The following is a 6,215-nucleotide window of genomic DNA, read 5'->3' as shown; positions in this document are numbered from 1 at the left end:
AGTGCACCAGACGGTCAGGGACTATTGCACTAAGTGTTTCTAGCCTTATTTACGATGAACTAATTGATCTTCTGCGTGTTGAGCAGGTGGAGCAACTAATTAGTCTCAATTTCTGTTTTGACTCTAGTGATAAGAAGAGTGGACTTGCAGTTATGGAGCGCACCTAGATACTGAAGGCTAGCTCAATGTAAAAAAAAATGAGCTCATTCCTCCTTGTGCTTCTGGAATATAGTAAATACCTATGTAGGGAATCAGCTGAAGGAGTTATAGAATTTTAGAAAATATATAAAAGGACGAGAAAAGGTACTTTGAAATCTCCAATGCGCGACAAACAGGGGATTTTTAGATATATTTTCAAAAAAGGAGTGAGAACCCGTTCTTTGTCTGACATATCTTCAAATTTATCGTGAGACGTTGTTTTTTATCTGGTTTTCACGACAACTTTTAAATATATGTCTTCAAATAACAGGCTTTCACTTCCGTCGTTGTAAATAGTTTGTAAGCGCACGAGACGGTCAAGGGCTATCGCACTAAGTGTCTCTAGCCTTATTTACGATGAACTAATTGTTCTTCAGCGTGTTTGGCAGGTGGAACAACTAATTAGTCTCAATTTTTGTTTCGACTCTAGCGATAAGAAGAGTGGACTTGCAGTTATGGAGTGCACCTAGATACAGAAGGCTAGCTCAATCTAAAAAAAAATAGCTCATTTCGCCTTGTGCTTCTGGAATATAGTAGATACCTATTTATCTGAAATAGCCGACTAAACCAAATACGGGCTATCCAACAGTTTTTATTAGAATGTTCTATCCCCCTCCCCCGTTCTCATTTTATTTGCAATAGCGCTATTACATGTTCTATTTAAATACCGCGTAAATAGTTGGCAGGAACTGGGACTGGAAATTGCAAAATTTCTCTGGAAGTTTCAGCTAGATAATTGTCAAACTTAACTAGCCGACTTAACTAAATAAACACTGGCTATCCAGCTGTTTTTATTAGAATGTTCTAGCCCCTCCCCCGTGCTCATTTTATTTGCAATCGCGCTATTCCATTTTCTATTGAAATATCGCGTAAATAGTCGGCTGGACAATGCAAAATTTCGCTGGAACTTTCAGCTTGATAATTTTCAAACTTAACTAGCCGACTTTAACGAAATCGGGGCTATCTGACTGTTTTCATTAGAATGTTATAGCCCCCACCGTTCTAATTTTATTTGCTATCTCGCTATTACAAATTCTATTGTAATAGTGCGTAAATATTGCGGACCTGGGATTGGAAAATGCAAAATTTCAATGGAAGTTTCAGCTTGATAATTAACCCTAACTAGCAGACTAAACCAAATACGAGCTATCTGACAGTTTTTATTAGAATGTTCTATCCCCCTCTGTTCTTATTTTATTTGCTATATCGCTATTACATATTCTATTGATATATCGCGTAAATAGTCGGCTGGAAAATGCAAAATTTCTCTAGAAGTTTCAGCTTGATAATTTTCAAACTTGACCAGCCGACTAAACTAAATACGGGCTATCCAACTGTTTTTATTAGAATGTTCTAGCACCCACCATTCTCATTTTATTCGTAATCACACTATATCAAACAGTTCGTGGTAACGAACTGTAAGTAAGGAGAAAACGGGTTTTTGATACCAATAGATATACCAAAAGAATCAGATTTCAATGCTGATTTCAAATATATAACTTTCATCAAGTTTAGTGCTACCCATCAAAAGTTACGCACCTGAGAAAATTTGGCTGATTTTCAAAAAAAGGGGAAAAGACCCCATAAGAGCTATAGAACCTTAGTGAGAATCATACAATCAAATTCAGAATACCAGTGCACCCTACTGTAGAGGTTTCAAGCTCCTATGTAAAAAAATGTGGGATGTTACATTTTTTGTAAGAAAAAAAGATCGCAGATGAGGGTGTAGTTGTTTGTTTTTTTTCCCAGTGGTGATTGTATTGAGCCAGTGGTCCTAGAATATCGTGGGACGGCTCATCGGAATGGAAATCAAAAGTTTTAGTGCCCTTTTTAAGTGACCAAAAAAATGGAGGGCAACTAGGCCCCCTCCCTCGCTTATTTTTTTCCCAAAGTCACCCGATCAAAATTTTGAGATAGCCATTTTGTTCAGAATGGTCGAAAATATGATAAATATGTCTTTTAGGATGACTTAATCCCCCAAAGTTCCCAGAGGGAGGGCTAAAAGTTATGAGCTTTACCCAATGTTAACATATAGTATTGGTTATTGGGAAGTATCAAGAAGTTTTCAGGAGTTTTTTTTTCTGGTAGTGGGGGGGAGGGGTGGGTCGGGGGTTATGTTGGAGGATCTGTTCATGAAGGAAGTTTTAATGGGGGAAGGGAAATTGCCATGAAGGGGGCGCCAAACTTGCCAGCTTTATTTATTGGTTATTGGGACGTATACAACCATTTTCTGGAAGGATTTTTTCTTGAGGAGGGGGGGCTAGAGGAGGGGGTTACTCTGAAGAATTTGTCCGTGGAGGATGTTTCTTTGGGGTAAGGGACATTTCTATGAAGGGGGCGCCGGATTTCCAAGCATTATTTAAAAAACGAGCAGAAATTAAATAAAAAAAATCAAGTTTTTTCAACTGAAATGTAAGAAGTAATATTAGAACTTAAAACGAACAGAAATTATAACATAATTGAGGGGGTTCTCCCCCAATTCAATACCTCGCTCTCTATGCTACGGTTTTTTTTAGTGCTTTCAAAAGAGCTATTTATTCTAATTAAACGGTCGTTGCTATTCTGGGGTTTGTGAATCAAAATTTTTTTTTTACTTTTAAAGTAAAAAACCTGGTCTTGACTAAGGGTAGAACCCCCACATATACGTAATAACATATACGTAACAAAAAAAAACAATAAAAAAACAAGCGATACGGCTCAATAGTAATCGAAACTTTTAAAAACGGAATTTTGATGTCAATAAATGTATCAAAAGAATGTGTTTATAATGCTGATTCTATATATATAAATTTTATTAAGTTTAGTATTACTCATCAAAGGCTACGAACCTGAGAAAATTTACTCGATTTTTTAAAGAGGGGGGAAATATCCCCTACAAGTTAAAGAATTTTAATGAAAATCACACTGTCAGATTCAGCGTATCAGAAAACCCTATTACATAGGTTTCAAGCTCATATATGCAAAAATCTGCAACTTTGTATTTTTCGCCAGATGAAAAATATACGAATATAGAAGTTAGTTACGTAAGTTAATTTGTAAAGACATCCATTTAGCAAAAGAAAAGCAAAATTTTTATGCAAATAAAAGCTACATTGACTAAAAAAACGATCAGAAATTAAATTAAAAAAAACAAGTTTTTTAAACTGAAAGTAAGGAGCGACATTAAAACTTAAAACGAACAGAAATTATTCCGTACATGAAAGGGGCTGTCCCCTCCTCAACACCTCGCTCTTAACGCTAAAGTTTGACTCTGTCTCACAACTCTATTTTTTTAAACAATAAAAAAATTTTGCGTAAAGTGCGAAGCGTTGAGGAGTGGACAGCCCCTTTAATATACGGACTAATTTCTGTTCGTTTTAAGTTTTAATGTCGCTCCTTACTTTCAGTTTAAAAAACTTGTTTTTTTTTATTTAATTGCAATAATACGTGCAAATACGGAAACCTTATAACTCCTACAGTTTAGCTCGGATTTCTATATATTTAGTATCATTGTGTAGATAATTTATTTTCGGACTACTATAACGTGTTTAAATAATAGATGACAGTATTTTAAAAAAGTATTAAGTTCTATAATATTTATCTTCTTGAAGGAAGTCGTCGGTCACCGGAAACCCACCGTGACAGGCAGGTTAGGTTAGGTTAATTTTTAATTAGGTTAATTAGGTTAGGATAATTTCTTGATTCTGTCAGGATTGTCTTGACTGTTAGTCGCGCAATTGCAAGCTTAATCTTCTATTAAAGTTTGATTTTGATCAGCCTATATCTAACCAAGTGTCTTTGCTTTTTTAGAATGCCAAAAGTCAAAGACAAGAAACCGACCAAGCCTGCCCCGAAGATGACCCTGACCAGACCCTTACGACCCTGCTTGGCCCTGGACATCCCCAAAAACAAACGAAACTGGAACATTTCGCAAAATATAAGGCAACAGCGGACAGGCTATCGACTTTAGCCGTTAAGGCCCAACCAAGTACGTTCCAGACAAACCTGCCATACCCAGGAAATAATTTTCATAAAGAACTACACTCAAAGACCAAGACCCAAATGCAATTAAGAGGTATCACTTCAATTCCACCTATCAAAAAGAACGACACACCACTACCACCCCTGCCTGACCCTGGATTTGCCACTAACCTTCCACCGAACCTGCCTTCCGACGCACCCGCAGCAACCCAGCTTTAACCCAACCAAGCCTCTTGAAAAGTAAAGGAGTCCAGACTTACTATCTGTAATACCTGCCAGATATGCCTAACTTAATGCGACTAACAAGAAAATAAACTTACTGCGCTGAACCTAACTAGAGGGAGCTATCCGGAAGTAAACCCCATAACATTTGCCCCGATCATAGATATTGTAAATATTTCGCAAAATACTCAGGAGACCAACCATAAATCAAAGCAGTATTACTCGGGAATCAGGCTGAAAGCGGCGATAAGAGAGGCCGGAACGCTACACAAACTCTGCATATCATTGTTTGAGCTTACCGGCGTCTTCTTCGACACGACTGAAGCTGAAGACTGCGAAGTCCTGCTACAAGACAAACCAGCAACAACATCTGGAAACATCCCAGCCCCATGCAGCTCCACTTTTGACGAAGAAGCTTTTTCTCGTCCATCAGCGTCAGTCCATCTCGTCCATCTCAGTCAACAACATCAGTGGCCCCACTCTTAGTGAGTCAGTTGCCGCAAGCATCGGAGTCTGCAGCGCCATCAGCAGCGCCATCACCAACACCACAATCTGCAGCTTCCGCCCACCACGAACCCGCTGTGCCTCCAAAGCAGATCGCACGTCCCACAAAGAAAAGACCGGTTAGGGCAAGCCGGTCCGCGGCGATAGTGGATTCGCCGGACTTTGACGATGCTCAAGATCTGAGTGCAGAATCAGAAGGATCCCAGTACGATCCTGGCTCGGAGCCTTCAATTGAAGAAGAAAGTGACCACCAAATGGAAGAGCAATACCAGCACGTTTGCCCAGCTAGGGAGAGAAATTTTAAGGATAAGCTGAGAATTGAGATGTCCAAGAGAGGGCTGTACCAAGAGTAAAGCTTCCAAAAATGTAGGCCCCAAGAGCGTGCAGCCATGAAACAAGAGTTCGAAATGATGGCAACTTTCAAGGCTTGGTCGGCCAAGTCCGGAGATATTACAAGTAAGCGGTTCAAAAACCCTCTTGGCTGCGCACAAAAAGTTGTGTTTTTTTTACTCGAAGGCACAGCGTACAAATGGTCAAACTTGCAGTCTGCCGTCCGGGCAGAGCTCTTCTTCGACCTCTGTGCCGAGGCGGGAATGCAGCCAAGCACTCGATCCAAGTACGTCCAGGCATACCAACGGTTCCTGAACTACATTGGCAGCCGCGGGGTCGATGGCCCATGCAAGTTTGCTGCGGACAACCTTGCCCAGGTCCTGAAGGCCCTCGACCACCTCGACCAAAAGAATGTTTCGCTTTTAGAAGAACCTAGCGTGCCGAACATGAATCCCCCTCACCAGTGTCTTCTTTCCCCGCAGACGTGCCTTGGACTATCTGTATTTTCTTGTCTCTGTCTACAATTACACCGACCAGTCTATTTAAACCAGCGTTCAACAACTCCTTGATCAATAAAAGTCAAAATCACCGGACTCGGTGGACGGCTCCGGCCTCGACAAAATCACTCGACCGACATTCACAACAATCTATTTAATACATTATCAAGAACAAAGATATAAATATAATAAAAAATGACTTAAATTAAATAACTGTTAATTTTCTCTAATTATAAGTAGTTTTTTAAATAAAAGGTATTTCATTTTAGAATAAAAGCTATATCAGAACATGACTCAAACTCAACAGTTTAGATGGAACACGCATAATTGCATATTACTCTATTTATTTTAGGGCATAGGGAGAACCTTAAACATAAAATTATTTAAAAAACAGCGGTACACCAATAACTTATAAATTATGAATTTATCAAGTATTGTGGGCACGAGGTTGCATCTAGACTGGTCTGTTTAATTTTAGAAAGAGAAAAGACAATACAGATAGTC

Source organism: Artemia sp. Qi Xiang Cuo, chromosome 16 (genome assembly GCF_049724085.1).
Source record: "Artemia sp. Qi Xiang Cuo chromosome 16, ASM4972408v1, whole genome shotgun sequence".
NCBI lineage: Eukaryota > Metazoa > Arthropoda > Branchiopoda > Anostraca > Artemiidae > Artemia > Artemia sp. Qi Xiang Cuo.
Note: the sequence above shows the minus strand (reverse complement) of the source record.